This window comes from Pseudophryne corroboree, chromosome 8 (genome assembly GCF_028390025.1).
Source record: "Pseudophryne corroboree isolate aPseCor3 chromosome 8, aPseCor3.hap2, whole genome shotgun sequence".
Classification (NCBI taxonomy): domain Eukaryota; kingdom Metazoa; phylum Chordata; class Amphibia; order Anura; family Myobatrachidae; genus Pseudophryne; species Pseudophryne corroboree.
In genome coordinates, this window is record NC_086451.1 from 85788246 (window position 1) to 85806834 (window position 18589).

General features: G+C 44.5%; 1 long non-coding RNA gene across 1 annotated transcript; it reads left to right on the top strand.

Moving 5' to 3' along the window:
• Positions 1–3694: 3694 nt before the first annotated feature.
• LOC134947510 (uncharacterized) lies at positions 3695–18567 on the top strand. The gene is made up of 5 exons (XR_010182588.1): positions 3695–3793; positions 4785–4943; positions 17903–17965; positions 18256–18351; positions 18505–18567. It is a non-coding gene; the product is annotated as an uncharacterized LOC134947510 (long non-coding RNA).
• The last annotated feature ends 22 nt before the right edge of the window (positions 18568–18589 follow it).

Sequence of the window (18589 nt, forward strand, 5' to 3'; positions counted from 1 at the left end):
GTCCCACGCCATGTAATACACATTTTTACCGCTAGGTGGCGAATGCTCCATGTTAAGCACGATGCCGCGCGTTCACTAAGAGTAGAACACATCATTACACATCATATATTTACCTGGAGTGCCTACTCATTTGTGGTCAGCAGTAGTATAATGGTTACAGTGTCCGCTTGCAATGTGTGAATCCTGTATTTGAATCTTGTTGACACCAGAGATTTATTTATTTTTTGGTGAATTTATTTTTATATTTTTTTAAAAAGAGAAATACACTTGTTTGGTCTGTTTATTATTTCCAGCTGAGCTCGTTGTAACAAAGCACTAACCCGTTCACTATCAATATTGTCGTTACATTGGGGAAAATATCTGTTATTGTGAAGCCTAAACATTTCGGACATCATTTCCGGTTCATTTGCTTCAAATAGCCCTAAATATGTAATGCACAATGCCACTGGATCTCTATGTCATTAATGTGACATCTTGGTGACCATCCATTATGGTTTGTACACAGACACCGGACAAAATCCGTTAATAGTACAACACATCACAACACATCATATATTTACCTGCAGTGGCAAATCAGAACATGTTCAGCACTGGCATAGTGGTTACAGTGTCCGCTTGCAATGCGTGCGTCCTGTGTTCAAATCCTGTTGACACCAAAGATTTTTATTTTTTTTGGTGAATTTATTTTTATATTTTTCTTTTTAAAGAAATACACTTGTTTGGTCTGTTTATTATTTCCAGCTGGGCTCCATTATGTTTTGTACACAGACACCGGATAAAATCCGTTATGGGTACAACACATTGCAGGCGGTGGGGAAGCAAATTCAGTTTGCACGCATTGTGGGCTACAGATTCAATCCTTGGTTCGCGGAATGCATCCGGCGTCTTACTGTACATCAGGCAAAAATGGCAGAGAGACGCTGCTTCAGAGAGGAGTGTCACAACTGAGGGCCTGAGCTGACGGGAGGCAGCCTCAGTTGTAGGGGCTGAGATGTAACGGAACCTGGGAGGTTGTATCAGACCCCTAGACATGTAAGTAACATGTAGAATAACTGCCCGAAGGCGTGACCACGACAACCAGGATAAAAGTCAATGATGTTTATTATGACAAACTCCGTAACACAGCAGCAGTAAAAGGAAACATAAAAGTCAACAGAGGATAAATACAATTCCTGGGTACTACAGGGTGGCAAGGGCCACAGGCACTGGTAGAGTGAGACAGTTCTTATAATCTTCTAGTTGGAAAGTCCTTACCAGGCCTGACTGTAGCAATGGAGAGAACCCAGGATCGTACCAGCTGATGTTCCAGGAAAGGCTGGGCTGCTGAAGGTAAAACGGCTGCTGTGGATACTGGCTGGAACCAGACTGTTGTTGGTACGGAGTGGATACTGGCTGGAACCAGTTAAATAATAAACGAACTTGAGAGCGATGAAATAATAATGAAGTTTGGAGTTTGAGAGCGGTGAAATAATAATACCGGTGGAGAGTGGTAAACTGCAGAAAGGACACCGGCCCTTTAAGAGAAGCTGTACACTGCTGGAAGCTGGGCTGGAAGCAGGTGATTGATAATGAAGTTTGGAGTTTGAGAGCGGTGAAATAATAATACTGGTGGAGAGTGGTAAACTGCAGAAAGGACACCGGCCCTTTAAGAGAAGCTGTACACTGCTGGAAGCTGGGCTGGAAGCAGGTGATTGATAATGAAACAGGTGAGTCCAGAATGGATCGGAGAGTCAGGCTACACCGCAGATGGAATGCTGGTGCGGGTCTCTATAGCAGAAGTCTGGAGACAGGAGCTGGAACCTGGAAGACAACCACAGGAGACAGACAAACTGGAACTAGGTTAGACAACCAAAGCACTGACGCCTTCCTTGCTCAGGCACAACCTATTTATACCTGCAGCAAGGAAGGCATTGGCTAGGCAATTATGCAAATTAATAATACTGACAACGGATTGGTAGGAATGATCAGCTGACAGAATCCAAGATGGCTGCGCCCATGCAGACACTTGGAGGGAAGTTTGGATTGTAATCCATGTGGTCTGGAAAACAGTAATGGCGGCACCGGCCACCGGAGACAGGAGACGCCAGGCTGACAGATGCACATCCGACCACGCGGACACAGCGGAGGCCGCGGCTGACGTAATCGCCACTCTGAATGCAGAAGCTCAGGGACGGCGGCGGAGGCCGCGGGAGACGCCATGCCAGATGTATAAGGCGTTACTGTGACTGCGTCCAGAGAGACAGGAGAGGATGCGGGAATGTGCACATCAGGATAACAGATGGGATCCGGTCCTGGAGCGCTGAGCCAGCCTTAGGAGGCATCTGATAGGTAAGAAATGGCGTCCAGATACCCGGATCGTGACAAGGAGCTTCTGATCCTGCTTAGGTGGCGGGACTGGCTATTTGCTACGAACTCGGAGAAGCGGCGGGCTTACAATAAAGCCCGTCGTGAGATCCGAGCAAAATATGGCCAGTCCCGCAGCCTAAGGTCACTCCAGAGGAAGTGGAGTGATCTGGTCACCAGGGAGCCCAGGAAACTGGAATTACTGCGGCTGTCCCTGAGGAGTAAGTACAGTCCAGTACTGCACATTATTACTCATGTATTTAAGTAATGTACATTTCTCTAATGTCCTAGAGGATGCTGGGGACCATTTAGTACCATGGGGTATAGACAGGTCTGTAGGAGCAAACGGCACTAAATGACTTTAAACGTGTGGGCTGGCCCCTCCCTCTATGCCCCTCCTCCAGACGTCAGTTTAGAAATTGTGCCCGAAGGAATCTGTTTGGATGGGCAACCATGTTAAGGTCGACAGTCATTAGGTTGACCACTATTTGTCGACAGTGACATGGTTGACATGGACTCATGGTTGACACATGAAAATGGTCGACATGACAGGTCAGCATATGAAAAGGTAGACATGTTTTTTTTTTTAAATAGATTTTTAACTTTTTCATGCTTTACTATACACGTGGAGTACAATTTGAAATAGTAACCTGTGCCGAGCACAGCGGTAGCGGAGCGAGGCACCTTGCCCGCCGCATTACGAGCGAAGCAAGCCATGCAAGGAGATGCGGTACACTAATTCGGGTTCCCCGTCACTTTACGACCCCCGACCCCGTCACTTTGGGGTCGACAATACTTAGGTCGACAGTGTCTAGGTTGACCACAATTGGTCGATAGTAAGTAGGTCAACAGGGTGTCTAGGTCATCAGGGCCTCTTGGTAGACGTACTATATCGACATGACAAAAGGTTGACATGCATTTTTCTAAAATGTTTTCATTTTTGAACTTTTTCATATTTTACGATCCACATGGGGTACAAATGGGAATAGTGACCAGTATCCGATTATATGGTCAACCATCATTAGGTCAATATTCATTAGGTTGACCACTAATTGGGGTTCCCGGTCACTCTGTGAAAAAAACGATATCCAAAAATGTCAATAGTACCATGTCGACCTATTTTCATGACGACCTAGCACATGTCCACTTATAGACCATGTCCACCTATCAACACTGTCGACCAATAGTGGTCGACATAATGACTGTCAACCTTAGTGTGGTGCACCCAATGACCGTTACCCCGTGTACCTAAGCACCTCCTCAGCCATTATTTACTGTTACAGCATTCAGTATTTGCAGTAATGTACTGTATCTAAGGGCACTGTACGTTCCTTTTTGTACCCAGGGCGTCAGCAGCGGATAAAATTGCGAAGGGCCCAGCAGCAGAGAAGGTGGCGAAGGGCCCGGCACCACTCGTTCGCTGCCATAGCGGGGACCAGCGCCACAAGCAGTAAGTCTTGTACTCTCTTTATTGGGTACTGTTTATACCAGTGGTTCCCAATCGTTTTTGAGTCACGGCACCCCTAGGCCAAAAGTTTCTTATTGAGAAATTTAGAAACAAATAAATAAACAAAAGTAAAATGTGCTTGTACAGTACTGTACTGTATGTCATCCTTAGGTTTAATTACTGTATGTGGTGAGGGACAGGATTCACTTCTGATTGCACAAATACTGTACTGTAATTTATGATTGGAAGACCCCAGCACTGATTTTGCCTATTACAGTGACAATAAATATTTGAATTGGTTCTTGATCACCCCTGCAAGCGTCTATTTTTATTTTTGAGATTTACCAGTGTCTGTAAAACTGATTATAGATGTGCTAAATTTAGCACATCTACGATCTGATCTGAATTAGGCCCCAGGTGCGATTTGCACCTTGTGAAATGTACAGTAAACCATGAGGGTATGAATGCTTTTGCTTGATTACTGCTGTGGACAATGGTAATGCTGTGGCCAATGGATGTTACCTAAAGTAACCTTACTTAATCTGATTGTGTGGCCTGGAATCCATTGTGTGGGGAAGAATGAGGGGGTTGTATGGCCTGACATCTGATACTGGCTGTATCTACCCAACAGCAAATACACAGGTTATCTGATCAGTCACATGGGGGAAACATTATTTTACAAACTATAACACAATAACCAATACATTCATATATATACATCGAAAACATAACTGTACCCTTGTAACAATAACATCATACAATATAATACAATATTGCCTAGTACATAGCCAAATACAAATCAACAATCAGTGTAGTCCATGGGTAAGACCAGGGCTAGGGAAGTAGCTGCGTGTCTTTTACCACTGTGTGACACAACGCGCCGCCTGTGTTGTCATAAGTACAGTATTTTGTCTCTCTGTCTCCATCTCCTCATCTCCTCCCACCCTGCCTCATCTATCCTATTGAAAATTGTGCTGCCATTTTTTTTCAACAGTCCAGCAGTAGGAAGCCAGGCCAGCCAGCCCCTCGGGCGCTAGCACGGACAGTGGTGGGTAGACCAACCCAGAAAGAACCCTGTACTGTGCCTCCTGCTCCTCGAATGAGGAGGTGGCAGCAGCACTACCTCCTGCATACACCAGGCCTCCCCCAGGCTGTAAGTACTGCACTGTAATGTACATGTTCTGTTGTTAATGATGATTTACAGTATGATGACCCTGTGAATTTTTATCTTCCCTCAAGTGGCTCAGTGTTGATAGTGTGATAGTATACGTAGTACTGTACATACTGTACAACATACAGTAATACTGTAGTTGTCAAGCAATCTCACTGCTGGTCTTCCCCTGTCTTTCTGTATGGATACTGTAGAGTACTGCACCTTTCTACGCATGGTGTCCAAAGTAGAGTAGGATAGCTACATTACCGTACTGTAGGAGAACACAGATTCAGGAGCCTTGGCTGCCGGACCGCGAGCTCTGATTGGCTCACGGGCTGGCGCCGAATTGAAAGTAGACACAGAGGGGCAGGAGAGGCGCACACTGCACACTCTCCTCCCCTCCCCTCAAGAAGCAGCGACAGCAGCTCGTCCGAATGTCAATCTGTGCTAAATCAGTGGCAGCTCCGCCTGCAGCCCTGCACCTCCAAGCCACCATGGGGGCTGCGGGGTTAGTAGTTACGCCACTGATTACATGACAGTAAACATAATTTCTCTGACGTCCTAGTGGATGCTGGGGACTCCGTAAGGACCATGGGGAATAGCAGCTCCGCAGGAGACTGGGCACATCTAAAGAAAGATTTAGGACTATCTGGTGTGCACTGGCTCCTCCCCCTATGACCCTCCTCCAGACCTCAGTTAGATTTCTGTGCCCGGCCGAGCTGGATGCACACTAGGGGCTCTCCTGAGCTCCTAGAAAGAAAGTATAGTTTAGGTTTTTTATTTTACAGTGAGACCTGCTGGCAACAGGCTCACTGCAACGAGGGACTAAGGGGAGAAGAAGCGAACCTACCTAAGTGGTGGTAGCTTGGGCTTCTTAGGCTACTGGACACCATTAGCTCCAGAGGGATCGACCGCAGGAACCGGCCTTGGTGTTCGTTCCCGGAGCCGCGCCGAGGTCCCCCTTACAGAGCCAGAAGCAAGAAGTGTCCGGAAAATCGGCGGCTGAAGACTTCTGTCTTCTCCAAAGTAGTGCACAGCACTGCAGCTGTGCGCCATTGCTCCTCATGCACACCACACACTTCGGTCACTGATGGGTGCAGAGCGCTGGGGGGGGGCGCCCTGAGCAGCAATATTAACACCTTGGCTGGCAAAACTGACACCATATATAGCCCTAGAGGTTATATAGGTGTAAATTACCCCTGCCAGAATTACACAAACAGCGGGAGAAAGCCCGCCGAAAAAGGGGCGGGGCCATCTCCCTCAGCACACTGGCGCCATTTTCCCTCACAGCTCCGCTGGAAGGATCGCTCCCTGGCTCTCCCCTGCAGTCCTGCACTACAGAAAGGGTAAAAAAGAGAGGGGGGGCAATAAATTTAGGCGCAATATATATAATACAAGCAGCTATAGGGGAAAACACTCTGTATAGTGATATCCCTCTGTTATATAGCGCTCTGGTGTGTGCTGGCATACTCTCCCTCTGTCTCCCCAAAGGGCTTTGTGGGGTCCTGTCCTCTGTCAGAGCATTCCCTCTGTGTGTGCTGTGTGTCGGTACTGCTGTGTCGACATGTATGATGAGGAAAATGATGTGGAGGCAGAGCAAATGCCTGTAAATGTGATGTCACCCCCTGCGGGGTCGACACCTGTGTGGATGGACTTATGGAAGGAATTACGTGACAGTGTCAGCTCCTTACATAAAAGGTTTGACGACATAGGACAGCCGGCTACTCAGCTTGTGCCTGTCCAAGCGTCTCAAATGTCATCAGGGGCTTTAAAACGCCCGCTACCTCAGATGGCAGACACAGATGTTGACACGGATACCGACTCCAGTGTCGACGACGATGAGACTAGTGTACCTTCCAATAGGGCCACCCGTTACATGATTGAGGCAATGAAAAATGTATTACACATTTCTGATAGTACCCCAGGTACCACAAAAAAGGGTATTATGTTTGGTGAGAAAAAACTACCAGTAGTTTTTCCTGCATCTGAGGAATTAAATGAGGTGTGTGAGGAAGCGTGGACTTCCCCCGATAAAAAAATTGATAATTTCTAAACGGTTATTGGCAGCGTACCCTTTCCCGCTAGAGGATAGGTCACGTTGGGAAACACCCCCTAGGGTAGATAAAGCGCTTACACGTTTATCAAAAAAGGTGGCACTACCGTCTCCGTATACGGCCTCCCTAAAGTATCCTGCTGATAGAAAACAGGAGGCTACCCTAAAAGCTATATATACACACACGGGCATTATATTGCGACCAGCGATTGCATCGGCATGGATGTGCAGTGCTGCTGCTGCGTGGTCAGATTCCCTGTCGCATAATATTGATACTCTGGATAGGGACAATATTTTGCTGACAATAGAGCATATAAAAGACGCTGTCTTATACATGCGTGATGCACAGAGGAATATATTTGCCGGCTGGCATCAAAAATAAGCGCAATGTCCATTGCCGCCAGAAGGGGGTTATGGACTCGGCAGTGGTCAGGTGATGCCGATTCAAAAAGGCACATGGAAGTTTTGCCTTATAGGGGGGTGGAACTGTTTGGGGATGGTCTTTCAGACCTCGTTTCCACAGCTACGGCAGGGAAATCGACATTTTTGCCACAGGCTACCCCACAACAAAAGAAAGCACCGTATTATCAAGAACAGTCCTTTCGGCCCCATAAACACAAGAGGGCTCGAGGCGCATCCTTTCTGCCGAGAGGCAAAGGTAGAGGGAAAAAGCTGCAGCACACAGCCAGTTCCCAAGAGCAGAAGTCCTCCCCCGCGTCCGGTAAGTCCACAGCATGACGCTGGGGCTTCACAGGCGGACCCGGGTACGGTGGGGGCCCGTCTCAGAAATTTCAGCACACAGTGGGCTCTCTCACAGGTGGATCCCTGGATCCTTCAAGTAGTATCTCAGGGGTACAGGCTGGAATTCGAGACGTCTCCCCCCCACCGTTTTCTAAAATCTGCCTTTACCAGCAACTCCCTCTGCTAGGGAGGCAGTGTTGGTGGCTATCCAAAAACTGTATTCACAGCAAGTGATTGTCAAGGTACCCCTCCTTCAACAAGGAAAGGGTTACTATTCCACAATGTTTGTGGTACCGAAACCGGACGGTTCGGTGAGACCCATCTTAAATTTAAAATCCTTGAACACGTATATCAGAAAGTTCAAGTTCAAGATGAAATCGCTCAGGGCGGTTATTGCGAGCCTGGACGAGGGGGATTACATGGTTTCTCTGGACATCAAGGATGCCTACCTGCATGTCCCCATTTACCCTCCTCACCAGGAGTACCTCAGGTTTGTGGTACAGGACTGTCACTATCAGTTCCAGACGCTGCCGTTTGGGTTATCCACGGCACCGAGGGTCTTTACCAAGGTAATGGCCGAAATGATGATACTCCTTCGGAAGAAGGGGGTTTTAATTATCCCGTACTTGGACGATCTCCTGATAAAGGCGAGGTCCAAGGAACAGTTGTTAGTGGGGGTAGCACTTTCTCGGGAAGTGCTGCAGCAGCACGGCTGGATTCTCAATATCCCAAAGTCACAGCTGGTCCCGACGACACGTCTTCTGTTCCTGGGAATGATTCTGGACACAGACCAGAAAAAAGTGTTTCTTCCAGTGGAAAAAGCCGAGGAGTTGTCATCTCTAGTCAGAAACCTCCTAAAACCAGGACAGGTGTCGGTACATCAATGCATGCGAGTCCTGGGAAAAATGGTAGCTTCATACGAAGCAATTCCATTCGGAAGGTTCCACGCAAGGATTTTCCAGTGGGACCTGTTGGACCAGTGGTCCGGGTCGCATCTCCAGATGCAGCAGCGGATAACCCTGTCAGCAAGGACCAGGGTGTCACTACTGTGGTGGCTGCAGAGGACTCATCTCCTAGAGGGACGCAGATTCGGAATACAGGACTGGGTCCTGGTGACCACGGATGCCAGCCTTCGGGGCTGGGGAGCGGTCACACAAAGAAGAAATTTCCAGGGACTGTGGTCAAATCAGGAGATTTCACTTCACATAAATATTCTGGAGCTAAGAGCCATTTACAATGCCCTAAGCCAAGCAAGACCCCTGCTTCAAAACCAGCCGGTACTGATCCAATCAGACAACATCACGGCGGTCGCCCATGTAAACAGGCAGGGCGGCACAAGAAGCAGAAGGGCAATGGCAGAAGCCACAAGGATTCTCCGATGGGCGGAAAATCACGTGTTAGCACTGGCAGCAGTGTTCATTCCGGGAGTGGACAACTGGGAAGCAGACTTCCTCAGCAGGCACGACCTCCACCCGGGAGAATGGGGACTTCATCCAGAAGTCTTCCAAATGCTGGTAAACCGTTGGGAAAGACCACAGGTGGACATGATGGCGTCCCGCCTCAACAAAAAGCTAAAAAGATATTGCGCCAGGTCAAGGGACCCTCAGGCGATCGCTGTGGACGCTCTAGTAACACCGTGGGTGTACCAGTCGGTTTATGTGTTTCCTCCTCTGCCTCTCATTCCCAAGGTACTGAGAATAATACGAAGGGGAGGAGTGAGAACTATACTCGTGGTTCCGGATTGGCCAAGAAGGGCTTGGTACCCGGAACTTCAAGAGATGCTTTCAGAGGACCCATGGCCTCTGCCGCTAAGGCGGGACCTGCTGCAGCAGGGGCCCTGCCTGTTCCAAGACTTACCGCGGCTGCGTTTGACGGCATGGCGGTTGAACACCGGATCCTGAAGGAAAAAGGCATTCCGGAAGAAGTCATCCCTACCCTGATCAAAGCCAGGAAGGATGTCACTGCAAAACATTATCACCGCATTTGGCGGAAATATGTTGCTTGGTGTGAGGCCAGGAAGGCCCCAACGGAGGAATTTCAACTGGGTCGATTCCTGCATTTCCTGCAAGCAGGGGTGACGTTGGGCCTCAAATTGGGGTCCATTAAGGTCCAGATTTCGGCTCTGTCGATTTTCTTCCAGAAAGAACTGGCTTCACTGCCTGAAGTTCAGAAATTTGTCAAAGGAGTTCTGCATATTCAGCCTCCTTTTGTGCCCCCAGTGGCACCTTGGGATCTCAATGTGGTTTTGGAGTTCCTGAAATCACATTGGTTTGAGCCACTTAAAACCGTGGATTTGAAATATCTCACGTGGAAAGTGGTCATGCTGTTGGCCCTGGCTTCGGCCAGGCGTGTATCAGAATTGGCGGCTTTGTCTTGTAAAAGCCCTTATTTGATTTTCCATATGGATAGGGCAGACTTGAGGACTCGTCCTCAGTTTCTCCCGAAGGTGGTATCAGCTTTTCACTTGAACCAACCTATTGTGGTGCCTGCGGCTACTAGGGACTTGGAGGATTCCAAGTTACTGGACGTAGTCAGGGCCCTGAAAATTTATGTTTCCAGGACGGCTAGTGTCAGGAAAACTGACTCGCTGTTTATCCTGTATGCACCCAACAAGCTGGGTGCTCCTGCTTCTAAGCAGACTATTGCGCGCTGGATTTGTAGCACTATTCAGCTTGCACATTATGCGGTAGGACTACCGCAGCCTAAATCTGTAAAAGCCCATTCCACAAGGAAGGTGGGCTCATCTTGGGCGGCTGCCCGAGGGGTCTCCTCACTGCAACTTTGCCGAGCGGCTACTTGGACAGGGTCTAACACTTTTGCTAAGTTTTACAAATTTGATACCCTATGGACAAAAGAGTGAGTGATTTGCCCTGCGCTTATCTATTAAAACATGTATACATATTCCACCTCAGTGAAGAGAATACAGTATTCCACACACATAAAGAATCAAAAAATAGGTACTAAGCTTTTATTGTGCAGGTGATACGAATTCCTATCGCAGCTTTTCCACAGTGTTGTAGGCCCACTCTTTTTTGCGATTAAACCTAAAACAACATAAGCGCTCCTCTCCACAATTGCTCAAAAAAGCATAGGGAAAATGAGCACAAAAGAAGACAATAATAGTGCAGCGTTCTCTAAACCAGGGACACCAGCTTTAATCGAGTGCACTTACAGCATATGAGTTTTGCAACAGCATATAGAAATCCTTTCAAGGTGGACCCAACTGTAAAGGACGTCAGACTAGCCAACGATTCTTCTTAATAGTGGTAAAAACGTCTTCTTAGTGCTGCAATCTGCAATAAAATATGCGCTCCCCTCGATTTGCATAGGGAGGATGAGCACAATAATAGAAATAATAGTGCAGCGTTCCTTACTGTAAAAACACTCACTTTAATAAAATACACTTACAACAAATGAATTAAAAGATGGCATAAACATCCTATTTAGGGGCAACCACGGCTACACAAAGGACATCTCACGGAGCTGCACTGTTGTTCCCAGAACAGGTGTGAAGATGGTCAGCAAATCCGGATACTGTATTCACCCTCCAGATGAAATGTCCAGCGCCAAGGAATGTCCCCACAGGTAATGCCACTGCTCATACTTAAACGCGTTTTCGGATCCCAGTGGATCCTTCCTCAGAAGTGTAACATGAGCAGTTCACCGTTCCTTTTAACACAGCCTAAATGACTGAAATTGCAGACACCTGAATTCACGTTCCGTGAATACCGGAAATGACGTCAGTCCGGATGCGGCACCTTGCGTTCCATGCGTGCGGTCCACAGTCAGATAATTTCCTTTTTCCCTCCAAATGCGGAAGTGATGAATCCGGAAGTGGCTAACGCGATTTGCGTTCCACAGACAGACATCACGGATCTAGGAAATAACTGGCACCAATCACGTTCCACATATGTTTCATTATTTAGTCCCGAATCCAATCATTATAATAATGAATAATACTAGAAAAATATAAACATTTGAACAAAGTAAAAAAACGGTATAAAAAGTACATTAGCTAATCATCCAATAAAAAACGGGGTGTCATTACACATTTAATTAATGGTCTAAAACATCATCCAGTAGAAAGTGTAGTTAAAAACAAAAAGAATTTAGCAGAAAAATCAGGTTAAAAAGCACTTCAATTCAAATTCACTGTTCAGACCATGGGGGATCAAGGTTTTCAATTTATAGATCCACCGCATTTCTGCTTGTGACAATCTTAATTCTACATCTCTGGTCCTATTCTTTGGTAATACTTGTTCAATACCATAAAAGTTTGTAAAATGACATTCATTTTTGTCATGTACCCTTTTAAAATGAGCTGATACGGTATGCGTATCGAGCCCTTTTCTGGTATTGTAGATATGTTCAGCAAGACGAACCTTTAATGCTCTCGAGGTCTTGCCGACATATCGTAATCCACAACTGCACTCTAGGACATAAATAATGTTTCTAGAGTGGCAAGTAATAAACTGATTAATAAAAAAGATATTTTCATTAACAGTGAATTGAGTGAATTTAGTAGTGCTACTCTTAACAGTACGACACATAAGGCAGGCCCCACACCTGTGAAAGCCCTTTGTACGGATACTTTGTCGAACCTCTGTGTCTAAACTGCTGTGTACTAATTGATCTTTCAATGCCGGTGCCCTTCTATAAATAAAAGTGGGTCTTAAAGGTAAACTGTCAGATAAGATTGGGTCCTGCAATAATAATTTCCAATTATTCCTAAAGACTTTTTCAATATCTTTGAACCTATTATTAAACTGACTAACAAATGCCCATTTAAATTTATCCCTAGTTGAATCAGTTTTTTCTTTTTCTTTAGTTTTAAGGAGGTCTTCTCTTTTAACACAATCTATTTTAGATCTCGCTTTTGCTACAGTGGATTGTGAATAACCTTTTTGAAGGAACCGACCCGACATTTCATCTAATTGTTGTTGACATACTAAGTCATCTGTGCAATTCCTTTTAACTCGTGAGAACTGGCCATAAGGAATTCCGTCCAGCCAGTTCTCATGGTGAAGACTGGATCTCTCGATGAAGCTATTTGAGTCGGTTCATTTTCTATAAGTTCTAGTCTTCAAGACAGAATCTTCAATATAAATCAATAAATCAAGAAAATGGATCTCAGTAGCACTTGATTCAAAAGTTAATTTAATATTCATAGTGTTACTATTAAGGCTATTTTTGAACAATTCCAGGCAAGCTTCTCCTCCCCTCCATACACATAAAATATCGTCAATAAAACGATGCCAGGATACCAGGCCCGCCACCAAACCACCATTTTGCCAAATATGGTGGTCTTCCCAGTATGCCATAAACAAATTGGCGTAACTGGGGGCGAACCTGGTACCCATGGCTGTACCAACCACCTGTATGTAGAAATTGTTGTTAAAACTGAAATAATTATTCAACAAAATAAATTTGATTCCTTCTAAGATAAACTCATTCACAGGTGTACTTAGGTCACTTTTGTCCAAAAAATAAGAAACGGCCAATAGACCACTTTCCATCTCTATAACAGTGTATAACGTACTCACGTCTGCACTACATAAATATAAACCTGTTTCCCATTCCAATGTATTCAACTGTCTTAATACATCGCCTGTATCTTTTAAATAAGCCTTTGTCTGGCAAACCAATGGCTGGAGATAAAAATCAATAAGGGCGGACAAATTTGAAGTAAGGCTATTACAGCCCGATATTATAGGGCGTCCAGGGGGGTTTTCACAATTTTTGTGGACCTTGGGTAAGGTATATATAGTTGGAATTGATGGGTTTTTTATATTAACAAATTCAAATTCCTTTTGTGTGATGACACCATTTTCTAAAGCTTTTTTAGTTAGATCCAATAAAGCTTTCTCTATCTTAGTAGTAGGGTCACTCTTTAATTTCTTATAAGTAACTCCATCATTCAGTTGTTTCAGGATCTCCTCTATATATTTGTCCCTATCCATTAGCACAACCCCTCCCCCCTTATCGGCAGGTTAATTAAATTAAGACGTCTGTTCACTGCTTTCTTCTTTAGCAAACAGACGTCTTAATTTAACCAACAAAGAATTTAGAGCAATTAAATCACTGAAAGATGATTTAGAATTGGTAATTAAACCTGCCGATAAGGGGGGAGGGGTTGTGCTAATGGATAGGGACAAATATATAGAGGAGATCCTGAAACAACTGAATGATGGAGTTACTTATAAGAAATTAAAGAGTGACCCTACTACTAAGATAGAGAAAGCTTTATTGGATCTAACTAAAAAAGCTTTAGAAAATGGTGTCATCACACAAAAGGAATTTGAATTTGTTAATATAAAAAACCCATCAATACCAACTATATATACCTTACCCAAGGTCCACAAAAATTGTGAAAACCCCCCTGGACGCCCTATAATATCGGGGTGTAATAGCCTTACTTCAAATTTGTCCGCCCTTATTGATTTTTATCTCCAGCCATTGGTTTGCCAGACAAAGGCTTATTTAAAAGATACAGGCGATGTATTAAGACAGTTGAATACATTGGAATGGGAAACAGGTTTATATTTATGTAGTGCAGACGTGAGTACGTTATACACTGTTATAGAGATGGAAAGTGGTCTATTGGCCGTTTCTTATTTTTTGGACAAAAGTGACCTAAGTACACCTGTGAAGGAGTTTATCTTAGAAGGAAACAAATTTATTTTGATGAATAATTATTTCAGTTTTAACAACAATTTCTACATACAGGTGGTTGGTACAGCCATGGGTACCAGGTTCGCCCCCAGTTACGCCAATTTGTTTATGGCGTACTGGGAAGACCACCATATTTGGCAAAATGGTGGTTTGGTGGCGGGCCTGGTATCCTGGCATCGTTTTATTGACAATATTTTATTTGTATGGAGGGGAGGAGAAGCTTGCCTGGAATTGTTCAAAAATAGCCTTAATAGTAACACTATGAATATTAAATTAACTTTTGAATCAAGTGCTACTGAGATCCATTTTCTTGATTTATTGATTTATATTGAAGATTCTGTCTTGAAGACTAGAACTTATAGAAAATGAACCGACTCAAATAGCTTCATCGAGAGATCCAGTCTTCACCATGAGAACTGGCTGGACGGAATTCCTTATGGCCAGTTCTCACGAGTTAAAAGGAATTGCACAGATGACTTAGTATGTCAACAACAATTAGATGAAATGTCGGGTCGGTTCCTTCAAAAAGGTTATTCACAATCCACTGTAGCAAAAGCGAGATCTAAAATAGATTGTATTAAAAGAGAAGACCTCCTTAAAACTAAAGAAAAAGAAAAAACTGATTCAACTAGGGATAAATTTAAATGGGCATTTGTTAGTCAGTTTAATAATAGGTTCAAAGATATTGAAAAAGTCTTTAGGAATAATTGGAAATTATTATTGCAGGACCCAATCTTATCTGACAGTTTACCTTTAAGACCCACTTTTATTTATAGAAGGGCACCGGCATTGAAAGATCAATTAGTACACAGCAGTTTAGACACAGAGGTTCGATAAAGTATCCGTACAAAGGGCTTTCACAGGTGTGGGGCCTGCCTTATGTGTCGTACTGTTAAGAGTAGCACTACTAAATTCACTCAATTCACTGTTAATGAAAATATCTTTTTGATTAATCAGTTTATTACTTGCCACTCTAGAAACATTTTTTATTGAAGTGCTTTTTAACCTGATTTTTCTGCTAAATTCTTTTTGTTTTTAACTACACTTTCTACTGGATGATGTTTTAGACCATTAATTAAATGTGTAATGACACCCCGTTTTTTATTGGATGATTAGCTAATGTACTTTTTATCCCGTTTTTTTACTTTGTTCAAATGTTTATATTTGTCTAGTATTATTCATTATTATAATGATTGGATTCGGGACTAAATAATGAAACATATGTGGTACGTGATTGGTGCCAGTTATTTCCTGGATCCGTGATGTCTGTCTGTGGAACGCAAATCGCGTTAGCCACTTCCGGATTCGTCACTTCCGCATTTGGAGGGAAAAAGGAAATTATCTGACTGTGGACCGCACGCATGGAACGCAAGGTGCCGCATCCGGACTGACGTCATTTCCGGTATTCACGGAACGTGAATTCAGGTGTCTGCAATTTCAGTCATTTAGGCTGTGTTAAAAGGAACGGTGAACTGCTCATGTTACACTTCTGAGGAAGGATCCACTGGGATCCGAAAACGCGTTTAAGTATGAGCAGTGGCATTACCTGTGGGGACATTCCTTGGCGCTGGACATTTCATCTGGAGGGTGAATACAGTATCCGGATTTGCTGACCATCTTCACACCTGTTCTGGGAACAACAGTGCAGCTCCGTAAGATGTCCTTTGTGTAGCCGTGGTTGCCCCTAAATAGGATGTTTATGCCATCTTTTAATTCATTTGTTGTAAGTGTATTTTATTAAAGTGAGTGTTTTTACAGTAAAGAACGCTGCACTATTATTTCTATTATTGTGCTCATCCCCCCTATGCAAATCGAGGGGAGCGCATATTTTATTGCAGATTGCAGCACTAAGAAGACGTTTTTACCACTATTAAGAAGAATCGTTGGCTAGTCTGACGTCCTTTACAGTTGGGTCCACCTTGAAAGGATTTCTATATGCTGTTGCAAAACTCATATGCTGTAAGTGCACTCGATTAAAGCTGGTGTCCCTGGTTTAGAGAACGCTGCACTATTAATGTCTTCTTTTGTGCTCATTTTCCCTATGCTTTTTTGAGCAATTGTGGAGAGGAGCGCTTATGTTGTTTTAGGTTTAATCGCAAAAAAGAGTGGGCCTACAACACTGTGGAAAAGCTGCGATAGGAATTCGTATCACCTGCACAATAAAAGCTTAGTACCTATTTTTTGATTCTTTATGTGTGTGGAATACTGTATTCTCTTCACTGAGGTGGAATATGTATACATGTTTTAATAGATAAGCGCAGGGCAAATCACTCACTCTTTTGTCCATATTGTATTTTTGGTGGTTGATGAACACCATTTGAGTTGATTCCCAGCTGCTCTATATGTTATTAACAGCGCACATTGGTGGCTAATTGTTTTTGAAATTTGATACCCTGGCTGAGGAGGACCTTGAGTTTGCTCATTCGGTGCTGCAGAGTCATCCGCACTCTCCCGCCCGTTTGGGAGCTTTGGTATAATCCCCATGGTCCTTACGGAGTCCCCAGCATCCACTAGGACGTCAGAGAAAATAAGAATTTACTCACCGTTAATTCTATTTCTCGTAGTCCGTAGTGGATGCTGGGCGCCCATCCCAAGTGCGGATTGTCTGCAATACTTGTAAATAGTTATTATTAACTAATCGGGTTATTGTTGGGAGCCATCTGTTCAGAGGCTCCATTGTTATCATACTGTTAACTGGGTTATTATCACAAGTTGTACGGTGTGATTGGTGTGACTGGTATGAGTCTTACCCGGGATTCAAAATCCTTCCTTATTGTGTCAGCTCTTCCGGGCACAGTATCTTAACTGAGGTCTGGAGGAGGGTCATAGGGGGAGGAGCCAGTGCACACCAGATAGTCCTAAATCTTTCTTTAGATGTGCCCAGTCTCCTGCGGAGCCGCTATTCCCCATGGTCCTTACGGAGTCCCCAGCATCCACTACGGACTACGAGAAATAGAATTACCGGTGAGTAAATTGTTATTTTCTCTGACTTCCTAGTGGATGCTGGGTACTCCGTAAGGACCATGGGAATAGACGGGCTCCGCAGGAGACTGGGTACTATATCTGGTGTGCACTGGCTCCTCCCTCTATGCCCCTCCTCCAGACCTCAGTTAGAATCTGTGCCCGGCCTGAGCTGGTTGCACTCTAGGGGCTCTCCTGAGCTTCTAGTAAAGAAAGTATTTGTTAGGTTTTTTATTTTCAGTGAGATCTGCTGGCAACAGACTCACTGCTACGAGGGACTGAGGGGAGAGAAGCAAACCTACCTGCTTGCAGCTAGCTTGTGCTTCTTAGGCTACTGGACACCATTAGCTCCAGAGGGATCGACACAGGGCCCGACCTCGATCGTCCGTTCCGGGTCTCCAGCATCAATAATCTTCTTACTGTACTTTATTGGTGTTCACATGTGCTGCTGTATGATATTTTATAGTATTTCTGTATGCTGTACTGTATTACTATCATTTCGGAAAGTGACCGAACATTTCTGTATCCACAGTACATTCCCCCATACTACCAGAGGAGGAATCTGAGGAGTGGCCCGACACTCCTGCACTACCATGTAAGAACTACTGTACTATACATTACTGACTGTACTGTATTCAACTTTTAAGAATACTGTCTCTACACTACAGTACACAGTGGGGGATTTACAGTATAACAAGTTAACCAAAGAATCTGCTTAGGGCCCTGTAGATCTCATTTTGTTTAGGGCCCCATGAGATCTACGGTAGAATACTAAACCTAGACCCCCGAGTTCTAAACTGTACTGTACCTTCTTTACTGTGATTTAAATAAAACACCACATGTGCAGTGTACATTATTAAACTGACAGTGCACTTATTTCCCCAGCAATGCCTGCTCCATCATTTTCGGTGGTGACATCGGGCTCATCCACCCCAACTTCGCTGACCCATTCACCGGGACCGGCGGACCCGGCTCGTCCCGGTAAGACACTTTTTGTTAAGTTAAGGCTCATTTCACCACTGTTTCTAACCTTATTCCCCACCCTGTGCCTAATGTCATTTTACATGCATACTATTCAAAAACTCAACCTGTATTAATGCTCTAATACTGTCCATGTTTTTTTATTTTTTACAGTGCTACTCCGGAGAATCCGACAGTTGCTGTCAATAGCAAACAGATTATTTTATAGAATTGTTGAGAATTTGTAAAATTTATTTAT